A 22,121-nucleotide genomic window follows, 5' to 3' on the forward strand; every position below is an offset into this window, starting at 1 on the left:
ACCTAACTAACATGACAAGTTTGACTATTATAGATAACTATCTATTAACCCATATTTTTAATTATAAATTAAATTTTAAAATGAACTGCACAGATACAATACCTTAATCAAGAGCAGAAATATATAACAAAACTAACCTTAAATTTGTATCAATAGACCAAGATACATACCAGTGAAAAGTATTCATCTCTATAGCATAACCTACTTTAAATGTAAACAAACATTTATAAACAATCATTTAGAGAATTTGGGCATTGTTCTCTAGACTACTTCTTGCTGATTGAGGGTGCTGTTAATCAGGTCTTTCATGGGGTATCATGTGTGGTAGGTTCATCTCAGCCAGAAGTGCTGAAGCTGTAATGGATGTTGGACCATCTGGGACCTTCATGGATCTTGTTTGATCAAACATATTAGCCCGTAAAGAATCCACTGCTTTCTATCCTCTATGGAAACAAAACAGAACCTCTTTTTTAAAGCAACATATCCATAGACCCAAATTTTGAAGTCAAGATACCTTTAAATATATATATTTTAGCAACCCATACAATGAACTGTCTCTCTGTTCTTAGCTCATTCATAGTCAAAAAATTTAATAAGAACACAATAATATACATAATCTATACTCTTTGTGTATTTTCTATCTTTACATTTATTTTTTACCCTATTACTTTTTAATATTTATTTTATTATCTTTACTCCTTTAATCTATGACATTTATAATCTGTCTCTTTAAATACTTTGTTTTATTTTTTAATCTATTTCTTTTTATAACTGTCTATACTCTTTTTCTTCTCTCTGTCAAAACACACTGTGACACCCTCAGAGGTTTATTTTTGTCTGAATCTGTCTTTATTGCATATCTGCAATCTTTTTCTGACCAGGAGTGCTTTTAAAATGGTAAGCAGCTTGGTCTCAGCAGCCATGGTTGCTGGCTCCACTTCTTTCAGGCTTTCAATATGGCAGAGGTATGATTACCGCCAGCTGTGGGACTGCTGGGTGGGAGCTGCACTCACGATGTCAGTTCTGGTAAGAAGTTAGCCCATGCTGCCACCAAGTAACTTGCAGCATACTGCACATAAACTCCATTCAAGTGCTTGGCCTCCTGAAAGAGCCAGAGCTATTTGTGCAACTAGCATGAACCAGGAAGCCTTCTTAAAGGAGCCGTGTAGTTTTTACTGCTACTGTTGAGTCAGGAAGCCTTCTCTTAAAGGAATTGTGCACCTGAGAAAATGCTGTTACTATGAAGCCATGCTTAACTCTGTTTTGTTTGTTTGCTTGTGTGTGTGTGTGTGTGTGTGTGTGTGTGTCTGAATTCCTTTCCAAGCTCTCTCAGGTTTTATGTAGATGTAGCTGGCCCATGTTAGCACACTATTTTGTTGGCGGAGGCTGTTTGCTTATTTTCTGCTGCCTAGACTAAGAATAATCAAACAAAAACTATATTAATTAAAACACTACTTGACCTGTTAGCTCAGGCTTCTTATTAACTAATTCTTACATCTTAAATTAAGCCATTCTTATTATTTTGCATTTTACCACAAGACTCGTGGTTTACCAGCAAAGTTCTGGGGTATCTGTCTCCTTCAGCAGCTACATGGCATCTCCTCGACTCCACCTACTTTCTCTCTATAACTCTGTTTGGATTTCCCGCTTGGCTTTATTCTTCTCTGCCCATAGGCATAGACAGCTTCTGTGATTGTCCCCACCAGAGTCGTACTCTCGCTGCCAGTGAAGACATCTACACTGATGCATCACCCACTCAGAGCTAACTCTTTGTGCTGTGCACTTTCTGGATTCGGTGGGATGTGTAGGGTTAAGCCAGCCCCTTTAGGAGGCGGGTTTGCCTCGGGTGAATGTGGCTCCTCCCTTTTCTTTCCTACCTCCTGTGCTACAAGGGAACCTCAGTTCTGTAAGTTTGATCATTAAATTTGTATATATTCTTCACTATTTGCCTGCGTTTATTCACGCCGATACAGGGATGTATACTGATACATACATAGATACTGTTGTGGTGGTGCACAGAGTCATTTTCACTACCCTAAAAATCAATCCTTCATACTGATATAAAAATATATTCTTCATTAGTCCTTACAACGTTGTTATGACATCTGCACCTTTGATGGTAAGTCTTTATCAAAATCCTAATAAAAGGATTTAGCATGGGCAAGACTCAGACCCTGAGAATTCACATGTCTCCTGGAACTCCCCATAGCAATAGAACCAGTGCATTCCTCTGAGTGCTAACAGAAACGTCTTCCTCCAAACCAAAGCCCGTTGAACCTGTTTACAGTTTTAAGGTTTGACAGAGCATGTGTTTCAAGCACATTCATGCTACCCTGTAGGACTTCAGGAGCATCCCAGGTCTTACTCACAGAAGGAATAAAAGTGAACACTTTCTTACTAGGAATTCTATGCCAATTCCCCAGAATCACCATACGTTTTCTTTTAACTCTTCAAATTATTTTCTTTTGATATTAATCCATTTAAAAATCAGAAGTCTAATTGAGGGTTCTCCGGCTCCTGGTGCTCACATTCCTCAAACATGGCTGCCAGAATGTGGGCTTCCTGATATGTAGGTTCTGCTGGCTGTCAGACAGGCCTAACAGTCCTCCATCTCCTAGAACAGAAAGGGCCTCTACCTTGAAGGCTTCCTCGTCTTCCTTTTAGTTTGCGTTCCTCCTTTTGTACCTCTTTTGTATAGATCTGGCAGAAGCACTCTGTAATTTATTCAGTGGATGATGGACATTTGCAGAAACAAAACAAGAATAAATGGCACCAAATATAACACAAGGTGTTTCAGTGAATGAGGCCTAGAGGAACATGCATGAGTGAGAAGATCGGAAACGGAAGCCAGGTTTATGCTGTGCTGCTGTTCGGAGGAATGGCCTGCTCCATTCCATGAGCCTGTCAGTGAAACAAGGAAAGTGGAGGCTGAGTCTCTCAGGGTAACCTGAGGGACAATGATGAGCAACCAGGTAAGTGATTTGGTGTGAGACAACTATCTCCCATGCCACTTGCTCCTCAGAAGGGACTGCCCTGTTGTCTCTCAATTCAACAGAGGCACTGCCTCTAAGGGTCAGATGCCCGGCCATGAGTCAATACATCCCCCTCCTGAGTCAAGGAAAATTTTGCAGGTCAGTCTTGCTAAGCAAGAAGACTACAACAACAAGCACCCAGTGCAAACAAATGCCAGAGAATTTTAGATAATGATATTGGCTGTTCATTGTAGATAAAACATAAATCCATAATAGAGGCATCTAGGAGATTCCAACACCCAGTGTATCAACATCAGAAAGAGCAGTTATGATTGTTGTCGAGGAAAAGAAAAAAAAGAGCCCAAGCCCGACTAACATTTAGAGATACCAAGCTTTCATATTCTTCAGTTTTCCTTCCTTTGTGATTTCCACAGGATTTTCATTTCTAGAGATATTATACTGCTTGCTTTCAAAGGAATTCAATATTTTCATTCAGAAAAGTAATTTCACAGGAAAGTAACACGGAGTGATGTCCTGGGTATTCATTTTCAGAGCCAATCTTACAAAGTCAATTTGTGCTGCCAGGAGCAGGGGCGACATGAAAAGGTGCAGATGTTGTATATCTGGGCTTCTGCCTTCCCATTCCCCCCTTGCAGGATGCCTTGGACACCCCACGAGCATTTGAAAAGAATTGCCTGACGTTAAAAACAAAACACGCTGTGGACTCCCTTAATAATATCACCCGATGCAACCCAGAGACATCTATCCTGAGCCCAGAACTGGATTATGGCTTCATCCCTTCTGCCCTCTGGTAAAAGTCATATCGCCATAACCATCACAATCATTCTGTTTATTTTCTCCCTGTTGTTTGAGAAATTAGAGGCGAAAGCAGCGCGTCTAAGGTGAAAGATGAAGCCACGAGTTACTTTCTCCGCTAGTTCTGTGGAGATAAAACGCTAATCCTCATAAAACCCAAGGCTGAAACCCTCGTGCCCACACCAAGTCAAGGTCAGATGCCATTAGCCAATCAAGCCAGAAGCTGATGGGTTTTTCGGAATTGAATCAGAAACTGGGGGAGGCAGAGGTTGACAGAGAACGGAAGTAAGGGAAAGAGTAGAGAAAGGAGGAGAAAGGCCCCCATGATGGAGATTAACAGATGGACTGACAGAGTGAATAAGACAAAGATGGAGCAGGGAGGAGGGAAGGGGAGGGAGGAGAAGTAGCCTTTTCTACTAGTCATGTTTCCTGACAAATTTCAGTATCAAAAGCCAAGGGAGAAAAACATCTTGAGAGGTTTGCACCAGGCGTTTGGGGGTGGGGTGAAGAAATAGGCCTAGCTGCCAATGGAGGGTTTTCTTACAGTTTGCACGGCAGAAGGCAGAAGTTTGGCCTAACCTTGAGGACAACATTGTTTATTCCTGGTGGAAAGATAAGCTAGCCAGCCGGGGGGGTCCACCTCCAGCCCCCATGGAAGCCCAGTGGGCACTGCCTAGAACAAAGAGCACAGTAAGGCAACAAGCATTTGGTTTTGATTAGGGGATATTCGGTTCTGTGGAAGTTCTATTAAAATAAGCACAAAAACCATTTTAAAGGGCTATTCTCCCCCCTTGCTCTGCCCCCTCCCCCCTGGTTTATATTGTTAATCTTTCTTCCTGGACGGCTCCTCACAAATGCCTTTTGTTTTCTTGTGTGATTTCTACATGCCAGGACTCTAAGCAAGGGAGGACCGAGGTCCTGTTCTGGCATGCTTTCAAGTTTCTTCCGTAGAAGATGAAGGCCTGTTACTGTGCCTTCAAGGGTATAGATTTAGAGGCTGCCAAACAGTCCAGAGGTAATTCAAATGCGGGGAACTGTTGGAATCCACCCTGGCCCCCTGCTCCCCTGAATGCCCTGGCACTTACCCTACCCAGAGGAAACGAAACCAATTTGGGAAAGTGAAGAGAGACTAAACACGCAATTAAAATGGCCATCTCTCCTGGTTTCTTCCTTTAGCTCCCCCGCCCCCCCCCATTTTTTTCTAACACTGCATCTCAGTCTATAATCTGATGATGAAACGGGCCTGGTTAATTATAACAACATACAAAAGATTGCTGTCTTTTCTCCACAGTGTCTATTCGGAGCTCTGAGTCTTTGGTGGGGAAGGAGTGGCAGGGTGGGGGTTGCTGGGATTGGAGACAGAGGTGGATAGGCTTCGAGCAAAGCCATCATTTTGGAGGAACCGCTATTTTTATATTGTTTGCAAACCCTTCACCAGGGCGAGCGTTACAGAAATGGCACTTTCAATTTCTCGATCTTCCTCCTTTATACATAGACAAATAAAAATGAATCTTTCTAGAGGCAGGATGTACGCCAATTCTATATGCTCTTCAGAGGGCTTGTTTTTATTCAGCTTACAGCACAACCTATCATTTTTATTCAAGATTCCATCTACTCACACTCTCTGGCTCCCATGAAAGTCTTCAAGAAGCCCTGCTGCATGCTTTGTTCCAGAGACTCTGCTAAGGGCCAAAAGATGGAGATAGCACACCCATCTGGTCTGTTTTCACATCCTCAGAGAAGGGCTTAAGAGAGCCCCCTTCAGTGGGAGGAACTAGGTGACTAGGAATAAACCCTTTGTTTGTGATTAGCTTCTTGCGTTCATCTCAGGAAGATGCTCAGTATCCATGGGGAAATATACCTCTAAATGAAGCCCGCCCAGCAAGCAGGAGCGTGGTCATCAGTGCTTTGAAATCTTTACATTGAAGATCTGATTTCAGTGTAAAGAAAACATTAGCATCTCACTTCTCTTTTCCTCTTTTTTTTTCATGTCTGCTTTCCCCGTTCCTTCTTACTTAATTCTAAACACTGAGCAGATTTTGTATGCATCATCTTTGAAGCAGATGCTAAACAATAGCAGCCAACCTGTACAGGCGAGAGGAATAGACTTCATCATGTCAGAGAAAAATTAAGACCTCGACTTCCTTGTTTCCCCAGTCTCACTGCTCGATCTGATGAATAAATACAAGAATACCAAACAGTAGGGTTTTTTTTTGGGGGGGGGGAATATTGAAATCTCTAAAATGGTCAGTGTCCACAACAGCAATATTTACAGAGAAGTGTTTTGACATCTGAGCTAACCTCCATTTTCTTCGGAGCCCAGCAGGCTTGAATTGTTGGTGCTGATGTAAGAAAATACATTACTATGATGAATCCCAAGACTCTGCTCTCATTTCCACCCCTTCAGCGTTCACAATTGCCCATCGCTCCGATCTCAGGATAGGAAGGGGGTGAAAGCACAAAAACCCGAGTCAGCAACAGTGCTCTAGCATCTGTCTTTGCCTGGTCACTTAAAATCAAGTGTTGTCTTAAGAGCCTGAATGGATGGATCTTTCCGGACTTGTCCTTGCAACCATAATAAGAGGAACCCAATCAGACCTCCCCTTGCAGATGCTTGGTAAGGATTAAATGATACTAAATGCGATAGTGATCCTCATTACAGCTGTTATTACTGCTGAAGGGCATTGGTCACAGTCATAAAAGTTTGGCGTTGGGATAGCTGTGTGAATTTATGCAAATTAAGTAATCTCTTAGGCTTAACATGTGGTCAGTGCGATGCTATAACACCACCATTCTCACAGCAGATTTTTAAACCTGAGACCTAGGCCTTCTTATGCAATTGAGGAAACTGAGTCACAGAAATAAAGAACTTAGCCAACTATATATAGGAACACTATATATAGGAACTCGAGAAGCCAAGCTTCAGTAGACATCCTGGCTCCAAAGTCTAGACTTCTAACCTTATACAAGCGCTTTAAACACCTTATGAAACATGATATAAAATGCATTGTACATGTGTGTCTGCAAAACACACACATAGTTGATTTCCTATATTAAATAGTAAAATATTCAGATTCCATTTCTAGCTCCCAAATCAGCTGTTTGAGTAAGGACTGCAAGTAGCAACTGGAGACTGTCCTCATTTCTATTCTAAAATCATCATATTCCCATCTCACTACCTTCCTGCCCATATTTTCCTTTCCAGCTGATGAGGGTTGTTCAGTGGGGCTTTGTGTGAGTTTACAAAGCAGCAACAATTACACAACGGAGGCCTGGAGCGTGTTAACCACAGACACACAAAAACCCAGTTGTCGTAAGCCATGTGCATCTTAGCTCTGTGCTTCCGCCTTTACGTAAGATTAATTAAAGAGCAGCTGTTCTGTCATAGCCTGAGCTAGGTATGGTTATCTTGGAGATTCCAGCTTCTCCATTTGCTGGGTTTTAATTTGCATCATTATGCATTTTGAGCCTGGGGCATGAGTAGTCAAGTGGTAAACATTAGCTATACTGCACTGTATTTCCAAATGCAACTTCTCTATTAGGCTGACTAATAGAATTCAATTCTATTTTCAGCTGAATCCTCTCAATTTTCATTTGCCTTTGACATGTTACATGGCAGGAGGATAGAGCAAGGGAAAATGAGGGAGACAGGGAAGCATCTATGGCCCAGCTTGTGTACAGTCCTCAGGTCGACAAGGGAGCCCCCTTCTGTTACATTTCGACCATGCGCGAATATACCCTTTCTATTATAAGGGGCTCTCTGCCACAGTCCTAAAATTTCCCCTCCCAGCTTCACACTAGAGGTTGACGCTCCCCTGTAGAAGGAGGTCTCATTGCTTTTGTTGTCAGAAATTGGGAGGCATCAGAGCAGATTCTGAGTTTTCTAAATGCAACTACTGAAAACTGATGTCAGGAAACTTTTCAGGCTGTGATCAAAGTCTGATATGAATTAATTTGTCATTATAACACAGCCCCACTTGCCAGGCATTTCAGACTAGGACTTGGGAAAGGCAGCAGATATCTGGGTTGACAATTTCATTTAAAGGACAGAAAGCTCTCTGGTTTCTTTTCATTGGTATCTTGATTTAATGAACACACAAACAGACCATCGCCATATGCTCCAAATACCAGCTTGCTGTTCTTCAAGAAGCAGCTTGGGAAAATGCCAAGGCAAGGAGCTTAGAAGAAACTTGAAAATGCTTCAAGACATATCTTTGTAGCCTGAGATGGCAAATGCACCAGTGATTAATTACGCAGGAGTTGGACATGAATAGGAATGTCAATAAGGCATTTGGAGTGCGGCAAGAGAGAGCATTTGGCCTGATAATAGAATCCTTCCTCTTTTCATATGTCCGGGTTCCCTTTTCTGTTGCTATCAACTCACATGCGGGTCAGAGAGAGAAGATGACAATGTCATGCTGCTCTTTATTATAGAATCATTAGATCAGGTGAGGCCACAAGCAAGGAGAAGATGTCCTTAAGGAAACAGTCCCTCCAGGATTTGGGCCAGAGAATTCTCATCTCTGCCTTCAGAATTCCTCCACCACCTCGCTGCTGTTACTCAAAAACAGGAAGAAGGTAGCTTTACTGGGTATACAACACCCTTTGAGAGAATTCCCTTTATGACTTTGAAAACTAAAGACCCTGCTTTGGAATCCAGGATCTGTTTTTCCTAAGGTTTTGGGGGGTGAGAAAGGGCATGCTCTCCCTTCCTTACAAGATGAAGCTGAATGAGAAGAGATGAATAAGAAGGGGGGATTATTTTAGTCTAAAGTAGAGCATATAATTGTTATTATAAAGAAGAACTTGTCTTGCAGAATTTCAAGTACCAGTGTTAAAAAAATTGCTCAAAAATAAGGATCTTTGTTCAGATTGTGGGGCTTTTGCAATGAACTTACAAATTAAACGTGTAGGTTTCTTCTGTGCTGTCTTCAAATCTGATTTTCTATGTGAGAGTTGAATTGCTTTCCATTGCACACAAAAGATCATCTGAAATTCTTTACCTTACACACATGGCCTTTTAGATCCTGGTTCTATTTCACACTCTTCCACTCTAGAGTCAGTTCCAACTATTCCCCATCAGGTGCCTGCCCTACTCCAATCATACAACTCCCTGAAGGTGCACCTCTTGAACCTTTCAAGCTTTTACTCATTTATCTCCCTGCTTGAAACTGTCTTCTCCTCAAGGTCTTGCTAGGGTAAATTCTGTCGACATCTTTCATCTGTTCTGGGACCTTAACACCCAGTTTCTCACTAAAGCTTCTGTATCTTCTCTCAAATATCTCACCAACACTTCAGACCCGGAACATTGACAACGTCACTCATCTTTGTTGTCAAATATCCTCACCTACAGACCCCTGGCATTCGGAATATTAGTTCCTAAACTTCTGATTCACTGGTGGCCAGACACTAGATAATGCTGACAAATCCAACTGCAAGAGCACTCTCCTGTTTCAATTCCTTATACCTAATTTTTCCAAGTTTTTTTCTCTCTCTTGTTAACACTTCTCCAGAAATTTATTTAATCTTACCTGGCTCATTTTGACAAGCATCTAATTGCCCACCTTTCTTTCTAAACTTCCCTTTTCTCTCCGTTTTACCCTAAGTCACAACATTTATGCATGCTGCTCCAACTACGCGCTCACTCATCCTTCCACCTGGCGGGTGTGAGCATGCGTGCCAGACACGCAAAGAATATCCCGTAAGAACAAAATTCTCATGTCCATCAAAAGTGTCAATCTTTGATTTAAACTTAGTCTCTTTAAATAAGAGTGATTTAAGTGAATGACTGAATGCATGACTACACAGAACTTTCAGTTTAGTTGAAGAAAAGATTTATAAAACTATCAGATGTTAAAATAAAATGCTTCTATGACACACTTGAAGACAGGCAATAATTGACTACCTAATAAAAATATTAACATTCTTGTAAATATAATCAGAAAAAACCTTCAATGGAGTAGCAAGAAAGAATGTGAACTAGCATTTATAGAGAAAATAATGCACACCAAGCCCTATAACAGGTACGTTGTATAATTCCATTGTTTAATCCTATTGTTGAGTTTATTTTATAGCATTTTCTCAGTAGATATTCATGGGGTTTATATAATTACCTAGCCTAGTAAAGAAAGGTTAACACTAAGGTTTACAAACAATACCTAATTGCTTCCACTGAACCAAGCTAAATAATAAATAAATAAGATAGATATCAAGAAGTTATTTTTGAAAAAAATTAGAAGTTGGTTATTGGTTTGTTGTAGTAGACCAATAAAAAGAAGCCAAGTTTTAACTTAAATTTCTAAATAAAATATCTAGAAATAGAAGGTACGTGCTTAAAATTTCACTTTGTTCTCCATAGGAATGTGCCAATGTGTGTATAAACATATATATGATATATATGTCAATTTATAATAAAAAAATAAAGAAGCATAACAAAAATTAGAGTAGAATAAGTAAAATAGCCTTGATACACAATACAAAATATTTAGTGAACTGGGTATTATTTTTCTGAAATAATAAAATAAATTAATATTTTTTATCTAGACTAAGAAAACAGAAGACGGGTAAGCATAATGAGAAATGAAAAAGGAGATGATAAACACAGAAATATAAAGGATTCTAAGAGATTATTGTGAACAATTGCACAAAACAACCTACAGGAAATGGATAAATTCCTATAGAAACATAGGACTTACAAACACTGAACTATGGGAGGGGGGGATAAATCAGAAATATTAAGATGTAGCTCAGTGGTAGAACACTTGTTCAGCATGTGCAAGGTCCTTGATTCCCTAGAAATGCAAGATAGCAAAGTCAGAATATTGACAGATGAATATCAAGGTAAAGTTCAGTCAATGAGATTTCCCAATGAGTAAAATCCCAGGATTCAGTGGCTTTATGGCTGAATTTTACTAAGTATTTAAAGAAGAACTAATATACTACTACCAATTCTCCAAGCTGTTCCAAAAGAAGAAAAAAATGAAGAAGAGGAAATACTTCCTGGTGTGGGAAGTTCTTCTGTATATGTGTTGCTTTTATTAGTTAATGAACAAAGGAGCTGCTTTGGCCTGTGATAGGGCAGAATAGAACTAGGCGAGAAGACTAAACAATGCTAGGAGGAAGAAGGCAGAGTCAGAGAGAAGCCATGTAGCCACTGTAGGAAACAGATGCCTCTCCTAGAATTCTCCAAAACTTTGCTGGAAGGTCACGACCTCGTGGTGATGCACAGATTAATGGAGATGGGTTAGTTTAGGATATAAGAGCTAGCTAGAAATATGCATAAGCTATTGGCCAAGTAGTGTTTTAAATGATATTTCTGTGTGATTATTTTGGGTTTGAGGAGCTGGGAATAAATGAGCAGCCTCCACCTACAACTTCCAACTTATTTTGCAAGGATAGCATTACCCTGCAACCCAAAGCTAGGCTAACCATCAGTAAAGCGAAGTTTAGGCCACCATGACTGATGAACATAGAAACAAAAAGATCCTCAGCAAAACACAATCACATGTTGCATATTGTCATTCCAATCAAGAAGTGCAGATATAGGTGTGATCCAATAAATGATATCTTTTGATGATAGTTTAGCTGTCTCAGTATCCTCTTTCATAAAAGCTCACAACATTCCAGAAATAGAATGGGTTTCCTTGGCACTACGCAAGCCACCAGTGATAAGCCCACTGTTAACAGTATACTCCACATGGGAACGTTGAAGGCTTTGTCTTCAAGATCTGGAACAAGATAAGGATGCTCACTCCTGTCCTTCTTCTTCGGTAGCAGACATCAGAAAGAAACGAAAGGTATCCGTGCAGAAAGAAGTGGATCTGTCCCTGAGGGTTGATATCATTGTCTTACATATAGAAAAATATTACAGCTTTCACACACATACACAGGCTCCTTAGAACCAATCAACAGATTCAATAAAGTTGGATTTTTTTAAAAAATCAGAAATCAGTCATTGTATGGATAAATCTAAATTGGTGAAAGAAAACTACCCTTCTTGATTCTCATTTCTTTCTCTTTGGTCAAGGTTTTTGTGGGTTCTAGATGACCTGAAGGATATTAGATAAAATTAACTCTTCTAAAAAACTGATTGTTTGTTTCTTCCTTCCTTTCTAGGGACAGGGTCTCAGTATGTAACTCAGAGCATCATGAGCATCTATGTGTAGACCAGGCTGGCCTGGAACTCCGAGATCTTCTGGCCTCTGCCTACTGGGTGCTGGGATTAAAGGTTTGTGTCACCACACCTGATTTCTTTTTTAAAAAGAGAGCTACTTAATTCTTTTTAGTGGAGGGAACTGTGTGTGTGTATGTTGGGGGAGGTGACCAGAATATATTGTATACACATATGAAAATTTCAAAGAACAGATAAACACTATTTTTAAAAATTAAAGGCGTGAATTTATCGTCTGGGATTTGTTGTTGCTATTGTTTGGTTGACTATTGTTTTTGTATGCGGATTAGATGGGGTCAGTTTGGTTGTAACAACACGTATGAAGGGTTGTACAGTATATTTAGAACACTTTGAGGTTAGGACAATGTCCCATCCAACACTCAAGTTCTGTCTCTAATACTTTGAGACAGCTCAACGTATTTTTTCTGACCACTTTTGCAATGGTAAGAACCATAAACCATGGTTAGAATGACTTCATAGCGAGGAAACTGGAAATTTTGGAATCCAAACCTAGCTCTGTTCTCCTATGTTTATCTACTAGTCTGATCTCTGCTCTAGTCCTTAAGGACATCACAATCTCTTCTGTATTTCATGACAGCTTTTGTATCTGCCGTTATCACATCTTGGGTTTCCACACAAAAATAACGAGGAAGAGGGGATATCCTTCAATCTTAATAATAGTATGTTTGCTGTTGGTTTATCCAGCCAGTCATCTCCTCTTTACAAAGGAGGTCCGAGCATTAACCCAGGTCAGCAGTGGGTGCAAGGGAACAAACCCCGCAGACAGAAACCTAAGAATGCAAAGTCAGACCCGGTGGCTATCCCAACCCCTATCTGTCCTTCCTGAGACAAAGTTCTCTCTCCAACCTTTCCATCAGATTCTTACTGACAGAACAACTATGTCTGCCTTCCAAAGTTTTACGTGACTCAAAGAACATTTATGCAAACCGAGTGCTCCAAATATATGTATAGTAAGATGGCCAAACACAACGAAAGAGCTAATTATGCCTGCCACCAACTGTAAAGGAAGCATTTAAACACTACCTTTTGCCACAAACTTCCTGGTGCTCGAGTAAAAAGAGAATGAAAACTATAGTTTCATGGTTTCTCACTGGTGAATAAGGAGGAACCAACCCAAGCATGAGACGGAATATATTTCCCTGACACTGCATTCGAAAAGGATTTTTTTTTTTAAAAAAAGAGGCTTTTATTACATGGCTGTAGGAAGAATTTGTCACTCCCGTGTTGAGTAAAACAACAGATGATGTCTTCCAACTGGCTTTATGGAGGCTAAAGCAGCAGCCTCACACAGAGGTTCCTGCAAGGGGAAGAAGACTAAATTTCCATTCGGCAAAGCCAACTGGAAAATGAGCAACGGAATCTGCAGGCGAAAAGAAACAGGGACCTCTCTGCTCGCCTGCACCAAGTCAGGGCTTTTGAAAGGCTGCTCTGATTCTGCCCAGACCTCCCGATGAGTCCCCAAGCTCGGCAAACCTCATTCTCCGCTGACTTCTATTTCCATGGCATGGCCTTTCATATCTGGAAGTCTAAATGTTTACTCCCAGCTCCGTCTCTTTATCTTGTTTCCCAAACTCTAAGTGTCAACCCTCGACACATTTCCAAGAGTGGATACTCTCTCCAAAGACCCACCCTCATGATGAGCCCTTGGATCGTCCACCTTGAAGTCTCACTCCAGCCAGGGACAGACAAGCTCAGGAGACATATGGGCAGTCAATCCCCCAGAGGCTTTCTCAAAGAGCAATCAGTTCAACTGCTCTGGGAGAGGACTGTAACAATCAATTCCAGACGGAGCTTCCTGGCAGCACCAGGGGTGCAGTTATTCCGGTGAGGCTGACCAAAGCAAATTCCATCGGCTTTTGATATGGGACATTCCAGCGGTACAGCGGACATTCTGTTAGGGTAATTGTGGACGCCAGCTTATATTTTCCCAGATGATGGGGGCGAGGCAGACTGCGAAATGTGCTTGAAAGCTTTTCCAAAAGAGGTTGAGAGCCTCCTCATAGGTCTGCCTAATCTGAGTTACTTCAGAACATGGAGGACTATCCCCCTCAGTTGCCATTTTTCTTAGTTGATCAACATTTAGCAAATTTTGAATGAAGTTTAAAATATACTCTCAAGTCTATTCATCTCTCTGAAGCCACCTCCTTTTCTCCAGGCATTGTTTCAATCTTTCCTTAGATGTAAAATCATCACGTTCTTTCTCCACTAACTTATTTTTAGTGAGGCATTGCCTCTCGTAGCCCAGACTAGCCTCAATCTCTCTGTAGCTGACCATGACCTTGATCCTCTTGCCTCTCCATCCCAAGTGCTAGGATTACAGGCATGTCCCACCAAGCCTGCTCTACGTGTTACTGGGGATGGAACCCAGGACCTACTGCATGACTAACAAACACTTCTTTAACTGAACTACAGCATGGATATTTCCACTAATCTCTATGAACACTCTTCCTACTACATGATTTTCATAATTATTGTGTCTGATGGAGCTATGCTTCCATCATACTGCTACATTATGATTCAGTTAATAATTATGCTACAGAGAAGTTTAAGTTGTTAGAATTATTTGAAAAAATGTCCCCACTTAACAAATTCGAAGAATCAAACATCCCTCAAATAAGCAAAACCCTCAAGTATTTTGTCGAACTAATTTTTTGCTACAATAGCTCCCATTTACACATTCATTAAGGACATGCGAAACTCATCTTCTCCACAGCCATGTCAACGCTGGGAAGTTGTGTGTTTCCACACATTAACACAAAAGGAGTAGAACAATATGTGTTCAATTATTTAGTGAACTGGCCTGGAAATCTGTTACAATTGGCATAGTCCCAGATGGGCAGACAGTGAGTTTCTGATCTACATACCATGTCTCCCTTCTTGCTTGCCCATGGAGACCTGATTTTTGTCTTCGTTGCTATCCTTCTTCCATGTGACTCAGAGGTAAAGGTTGACAAGCATAACCAATCTCAAAAGTCCATTTTCAAACTGATGACATTTAAGAAGAGGCAACCAGGTCTTCTAGGAATGGTTTCCATTCTAAAAACAGGTATAACCCAGCCATGTGAGCCCATGGACATCATGTCAGGTAACATCTTAACAGTTTCCTCTGAGTGTATATACTCAGCGATGTACATTTTAATAACAAAGCAGATAGCCAGGTAATGGTGGCACACACCTTTAATCCCAGTACTCAGAAAGGCAGAGGCAAGCAGATCTCTGTGAGTTCAAAGCCAGCCTGGTCTACACAGTGAGTTTCAGGACAGTCAGAGCTACACAAAGAAACCCTGTTTCAAAAAACCAAAAATAAATAAATAAATAAAACCCAATAAGTAGTCTTTCTATTTTATGCATATTGCAGTTTATAAAATACATTTGCTTATTTATATTTATTTCTCTTTCATGGACAAATGAAAACCTAAAGCAAAAGAAGACAATGTAATATTTAAATTGGAAAATTAATATGAAATTATTTTGCAAATCCTGTATGAATTTGTGTGAAGGGCTAAAATATTTGCCCTGCCTCTTAACACTGCCACAGTAGCAGCCATGATAGCCATAAACAGTGAGAGCACCGAGCAGCCCAGTTTCTCAATGCATTCTATTCTAAATGCATTCCTTACTGAAGAACAGATAATAACTTTTTAGAGATGGCTCATTTTATGCCAAGGACAGAAAAGTGCAGGCTTAACTTTACACACCTCATCCAGCCAGAAGGCAAACACTAAAGGGAGATTAAAAGCATGGAGGAGCCAGATTGAAGGTGTTACCACTGCCAACATGTGGGACAATTTAAGTATCCAAAGAGTAGTCACTGTAGCTGATTTCAATACTGATTTCACAGCAAATGCAAGAATAGCAAAATTTAAGTACAAGAAAAGTCTGTGTCTTTACAGAAAAATACAAAGTGGCAAATACAAGCGACTGAAAGAATTAAAATGGCAAAGCTTTCCACACCTCACCCCTTCCCATGTACTAATCCATTCCTGTAAGTAGATCAACAGATGCTAATACTACTAGCTCAGGAACAAAATGATGGCTAAGTGTCATTCTCTTCAACAGATGAACCTTGGGCTCTAGAGGAATGTCTGTCTGTTCCTGGGGGTGTGACTGGTACCACATGAACTGGGTGACCAAGTTTATCATCATCCATAGTGTAGAAGATCCAGTCACACACTCTTATGTTCACGCTTCTGTATGTGGTATGCCAGCTAAACTGGCATGAATCTACTTAAAGAAGTGAACAGAATGTCTGGATGTAGGGTGAATAAAGAGAAAAGAAACAACCAAAGAAACTCAGGATTCTGTCTGTCATCCAAGGTCTGAACTCTTCAAAATGTGGTGCCATGAAAACAAGAATGAAATGGGGGATATTCTAGGTTTTAAAAGTCTTAAAGATGAATAAATGCATAAATGGTAGAGCCTAGAGTTGCAAAACAGACATAAGCGATATCCGAGAGCCCTTAGAGAAACTGAAAATGCTCTAGATTTTGGGCTGCCATGGAATTACTGTAAATCTCCTTATGTCTAATAATAATATTGTTATATAAGATATTGTCCTTGTTCCTTGGGGATGCATGCTGAGGTCACTAGAATGAGGTGTTGTATTCAGCAAATTAATTTCAAGTGGTTTGACAAAGAAGTTTTTTTCTTTTTTTGTTTTCCGATATGCTTGAAATTTTTCAAGAAAAGGTTTGTGAAGCAAAAGAGAGATGGATAAAAGGAACACACTGCCCCTTCTGCTGGTATTATCACTAAGACGATGTAAAAAAGAAAAAGAAAGAAAGAAACATACACACACACACAACTGGATCTTTTAACATTTCTTTGCCAAGCTGAGAAGCATGCTAATCTGTGGATATCTCATGATAAAAGGCTGTAAGTCAGCCTCATTTTCTAAGTCAGAGAAAGTTTCATAACTAGAAGACAAAGGTATTGGAACTAAAAAAAACAAGTAGCACCCAAACAAAAACAAAGCCACGACGTTGAGGCTACTCAGTAGAGTTTTTATACTCTACAATCTGCTTTCAGCATTTAACGCCTACATGAAATAAGCACTAGTGTCCTCCTTTATCTTCAGGTTTGGAGGGAAAGTACAGCTGGATGAGTTTTACTAGACATCACGCAGATATTTCATAAATCACCTGCAACTCAAATCTGAACATTAGGCTCGCCACTGAAACTGAATATTTTATTTTTTACAGGTTTAATATATTTTTTCTGGATGTAAATGTTTTCATACAATGTATTCTGTATATAGTATTCATTCTACCACTCTCCTGATACTTCTCCGAGTTCCTCCCAGTTCCCCTTCTATCCGGATCCACCCCTTTCTGTCTCTTATTAGAAAACAAACAGGTATATAAGAGATAATAATATACAATAATAAGATAAGATCGGAGGGGGAGAAGAGTGGGAGGAGGGGGAGAAGAGTGGGAGGAGGGGGAGGGAAATGGGAGGCTGGTGGGAGGAGGTGGAAATTTGTTTTTTTTCTTTTCTTTATCCTCCTTTTATCAATAAAAAAATTTAAAAAAAAAGATTCACTAAAAAAAAGACTGATAAAATAAAGACAATAAAATACGTTTTAAAATAAAAAAAATAATAAGATAAGATAAAATAGATAAGTTATAAAAAACAAACAAACTGGAATAGGACAAAACAAACAAACAGAAAGAGAAGAGGCCAAGCAAAGGTGTAAGAAACAGATATAGATACAAAGGCATACTCTGGAATGAATACCAACAAAACACAAAGATGGAAGTCATAATATGTGTGCAAGGGACAGGTAATGTAAAAATAAACCACCAAAATAAACATTAAAAAGAAGGAAGAAGGAGAGAGGGGGAGGGAGGGAAGGAAGGAAGGGGGGAGGAGAAAGGGAGGAAGAAAGACAAGATGGAAAGAAAGAAGGAAGAGCCCTAGCATGACATAATGAGAAAAGGAACTTCTAAACATGCGCTTGAGTTTGTTTGCTGTTGACCCTCTACTGCTGGGCCTGCAGCCCACCCTTAAGAGTAGTTTGTTTTCCCAGTGAGACTCCCTTAGAGAAAGCTAAATTTTCATTTGCAAGTGGTTATGAACTGGTGATGGCAGAGTTCTGGGCTAAGGCTGGGAGTTGGTGTCCACTTCTCCCCTTAGCACTAAGACCCCATCTGGCACAGACTTGTGCAGGCCCTGGGCATGTTGCCTCCGTCTCTATGTGTTTGTTTATATGGTACACTGCATGTATCCCTGCACCTCTGAGATGAAATCTACTTGATCATGGTGGGTGATCTTTTGTGTATTCTTAGATTAAGTTTGCAAGTATTATATTGAGAAAATTTGCACCTGTGTTCATAAGGGAAATTGGTCTCTAATTTTCTTTCTTTGGGGTTTTTTTTTGGGGGATTTGGCTCTCAGGGTAACTATGGCCTCATGAAACAAAGTGAGCTATATTTCTTCTGTTTCTATTCTGTTGAATAATTTGAGGAGTATTTCTTCAAAATTCTGATAGAATTCTATGCCAAATCATCTAGGCTTGGGCTGTTTTTGACTGGAAAACTTTTAATTACTGTTTCTATTTCATTGGAGGTCACAGTTTAAATTGTTTATCTGATCTTGATTTGATATTGGTAAGTGGTATATATTGAGAAAATTAACCATTTCTTTTAGATTTTCAAATTTTGTGGAGTTTAGGTTTTTTATTTTAAGTATGTCCTTATGATTCTATGAATTTCCTCAGTGTCTGTTGTTATGTCCCCTTTTCATTCCTAATTTTATTAGTTTGGATATTTTCTCCCTGCCCTTAGTTAATTTGGCTGTTTGCCAATCTTTTGATTATCTCAAACAACCAACTCTTTGTTTCATTGATTTGTTTGCATTGTATTTTGTTTGCTACTTTCAATTTTATTGATTTTAGCCCTGAAATTGATAATTTCTTGTTATCTACTTTTTAAAGTGTAATTTCTTCTTTTTGTTCTAGAGCTTTCAAGTGTACTGTTAAGTTACTACTATGAGATCTCTCCATGTTTTTAATGGAGAAATTTGGTGTTCTGAACTTGCATCTTACAACTGCCTTCATTGTTTCTCATAAGTTTGGGTATCTACATTTTCATTTTCATTCAATTCTAGAAAGTCTTTTCTTCCTAAATTCTGTCTTTACTCATTTTTATTCAGTAGAAAATTGTTCAGTTTCCACAAATTTGTTAACTCTCTCTTGTTTTGGGTGTTGATTTCCAGCTTTAATCTGTGGTCGTCAGAAAGGATGCAACAAAGTGAAAATTTAAGTTTTCTTTTATTTCTTTAAGTTTTCTGATATACACAAGTTGGTGATAGGAAAGCATTTTCTCTTTGTGTGTGGTTGAAATGCTCTGTAGGTATTTGTTAGGTCCATTCGGTTTATAACCTCAGCTAGCTCTAGTATTGGACTGTTTAATTTTTATTTAGATGGTCTGCTGATTGACCTGAGTGGGTTATTTAAGTCATCCACCATCAGTGTGTGAGGGTCAATATGTGATTTAAGCTAAGGTAGTGGTTCTTTTATAAAGTTGCCTACCCCTGTGTTTGGTGCCTATAGGTTAAGAATCGTAATATTCTCTTCGTGGATTTTTCCTTTGATGATTATGCCGTGTCCTTCCCTATCTCTTCTGATTCATTTTGGTCTGAAGTCTATTTTGTCAGACACTAAAATGGCTACTCTTGCTTGCTCCATGGGTCTATTTGATGGAATATCCTTCTCCATCCTTTTACCCTGAAGTAGCATGCTAAGGTGTGCCATTTGGATGCAGCAGAAGGATTGATCCTGTTTTCACATCCATTCTGTTAGTCTGTGCCTTTTTCTTGGGGAGTTGCGACCACTGATTCTGAGAGTGGAGGCCACAAACGGTAGTCTGCTTTAGAGCTGGGGAAGAGACTGGGGCACTGGATTGCTTAGAGGTGAAACAGTGAAGCTCTGAAGATGGCCCACATTCTTTACTGACCTTACTCCTTTGGCAGGCTTGACCAGTGAGTTATTAGGAAAGACAGCTGGAGTTGGGAGCTGCAATAGAGAGATGTACGCCGGGAAGGAAAGCTGAAGGAGAAGACTTGAGTGACCTGCTAGAGATGGGGGCAGAGATGACGGGAAGTCTGCGACAGGTGCTCTGCTGCAGAGCCGGGAGTGAGACTAGGAGACTAGATTTGTAGGAGAGGAGGAAAAGAGAAGATCTGCAGATAGTCTACCTGCTTCCCTGGCTAACAGGGCCAACTAGTTCCCAGGGAATGAAACGATATTTAATTCAGCTGCTATTTGGCACTGTTGCTGGTCTTAAACGTACTTCTTGAGTGCAGATGAACACTGCCTCAATGATAATCTCAATTCCTTCCACATAACATATTTCTTTACTAAGTTGCTAAGGCAAAATATAGAGATAACCCTTCATTCCTTTATTTGCCCCCAAACTATATCTACTCTATATGCAAATCGATTCTCTTCAACTGCCAAATACACACAAAATCTGCTTCCTTTTTTCTGTATCGAGCGCTTCAGTCCTGATCGAATCCCGAGTATCTTTCATATACATATTCATATGCATACATACATACATATATGCATACACATACACACATATACACATACAACAGCAGTCATCTCTGAACTGTCCACCATATGTTCAGTGTTGAACCCCTAAATCCTCTCTGAAGGCAGCCATTAAGGAAATCTTTCCTTGTCATGGAATTATCCACTATTTCGTTGCTTTCGTGTAATCCCTTAATGCTGTCCCTTCACCAAAACCTATTACATTAGTCAATAAAAGTCACAAAAATCTCTGTTCTTGCTTTCTCTCCAACCCCATCCAGAATCAATTTCCCAAGATCCACGACAGAACAAGAGTGTAAGCTTCCTTGTGATCTTCAGACAGCAAGCCCGATCTCACTCCAGGGCTCTGGTGTTTGGTTTATTCTCTTGAGACCCTGTCTTAGATCTTTGCAAAGCTGGAACCTCTTTTAAGGTATTTAGTCTTCACTTGAGTGCCTTCCTTCTCCGATCATTCTGCATACCCAGCACAAAGTGCCTGTAGCACACTGAACTGCCATTATCAAAAGCTTAATAAGACGGGCAAGATAGCTCCTCAGGTAAAGGCACTCACTGTCATGTCTGCTGACTTGCGTTTGATCCTGGAACTCACATAGTGGAAGGAGAACTCTTGTAAATTGTCCTTTGACCTCTACATGTGTATTACACATGTATACACACACATATATAAATATAATTTTAAAAATTCAATAATGTATTTCAAATTATTATATTTATTCATTTGCTTGATTAGTTTTCCCTTCTCTTTCTTTTCCTCCAAATAGAATATAATTATATGAAAATTAGCGTGTAATCTGTCTTATTTACAACTTTATCTTTTGTTCTAAAATAATGTCTGGCACACAGTAATGTGTTCAATAAATACTTGCTGAATGAATAAATAAATAAAATATTCAGTGACTTTTAATAACTATACTTTGACATCTCTCCATAAGATAATATTTATATATTATATTGATCTAACTTGCTTTGATTTGAATACAGTTATATACCTTAGTTTGTCAGAGACCCTCCTGTAGTGTGGCAGTTATATAAAGACCAGAACTCCCTATGTTAGTCCGCTTTCTGTCACCATAACAAAACAACTGAGATCCATTCGTTTATAAAGGGAAAATATTTGGGTTTTTTTGGAGATTCAGGTTTATGCTCAATCTACCCCTTTGTTTCTGGGTCTGCAGGGAGGCAGTGCATGGCAGAAAAACTGTGAATCAGGAGACAGAAGAAAAAACACTGGAAAAGGATGGGGTCCCATAATGCCCCTCAAGATTACTCCCACAGTAACTCAAAAACCTCCCACCAGGCCCCACCTCTCAAAGCTTCCAGCACTTGTTAATAGCACCACCTTGGGGAAAGCTGTAATAAATGAACTCAAAGGACACAGTCAAAGCAGCCAATAGAGAACTCAATATTTGCTGGAATTCATGTTGAGTTATCTATGCAAAGAACATTCTAATATTGCCAAATTTTATTACGTTTCTCATCAACAAACACACCTAAATCTGTTCTACACAAGCTGATAAGAGTACACACCTACTAATCTATTTTTGAAATTGACTTGAAGCTAAAATCTGGGCTATATTTATGGTTGCTA

The sequence above is a fragment of the Microtus pennsylvanicus genome, chromosome 3, assembly GCF_037038515.1.
Source record: "Microtus pennsylvanicus isolate mMicPen1 chromosome 3, mMicPen1.hap1, whole genome shotgun sequence".
Lineage (NCBI taxonomy): Eukaryota > Metazoa > Chordata > Mammalia > Rodentia > Cricetidae > Microtus > Microtus pennsylvanicus.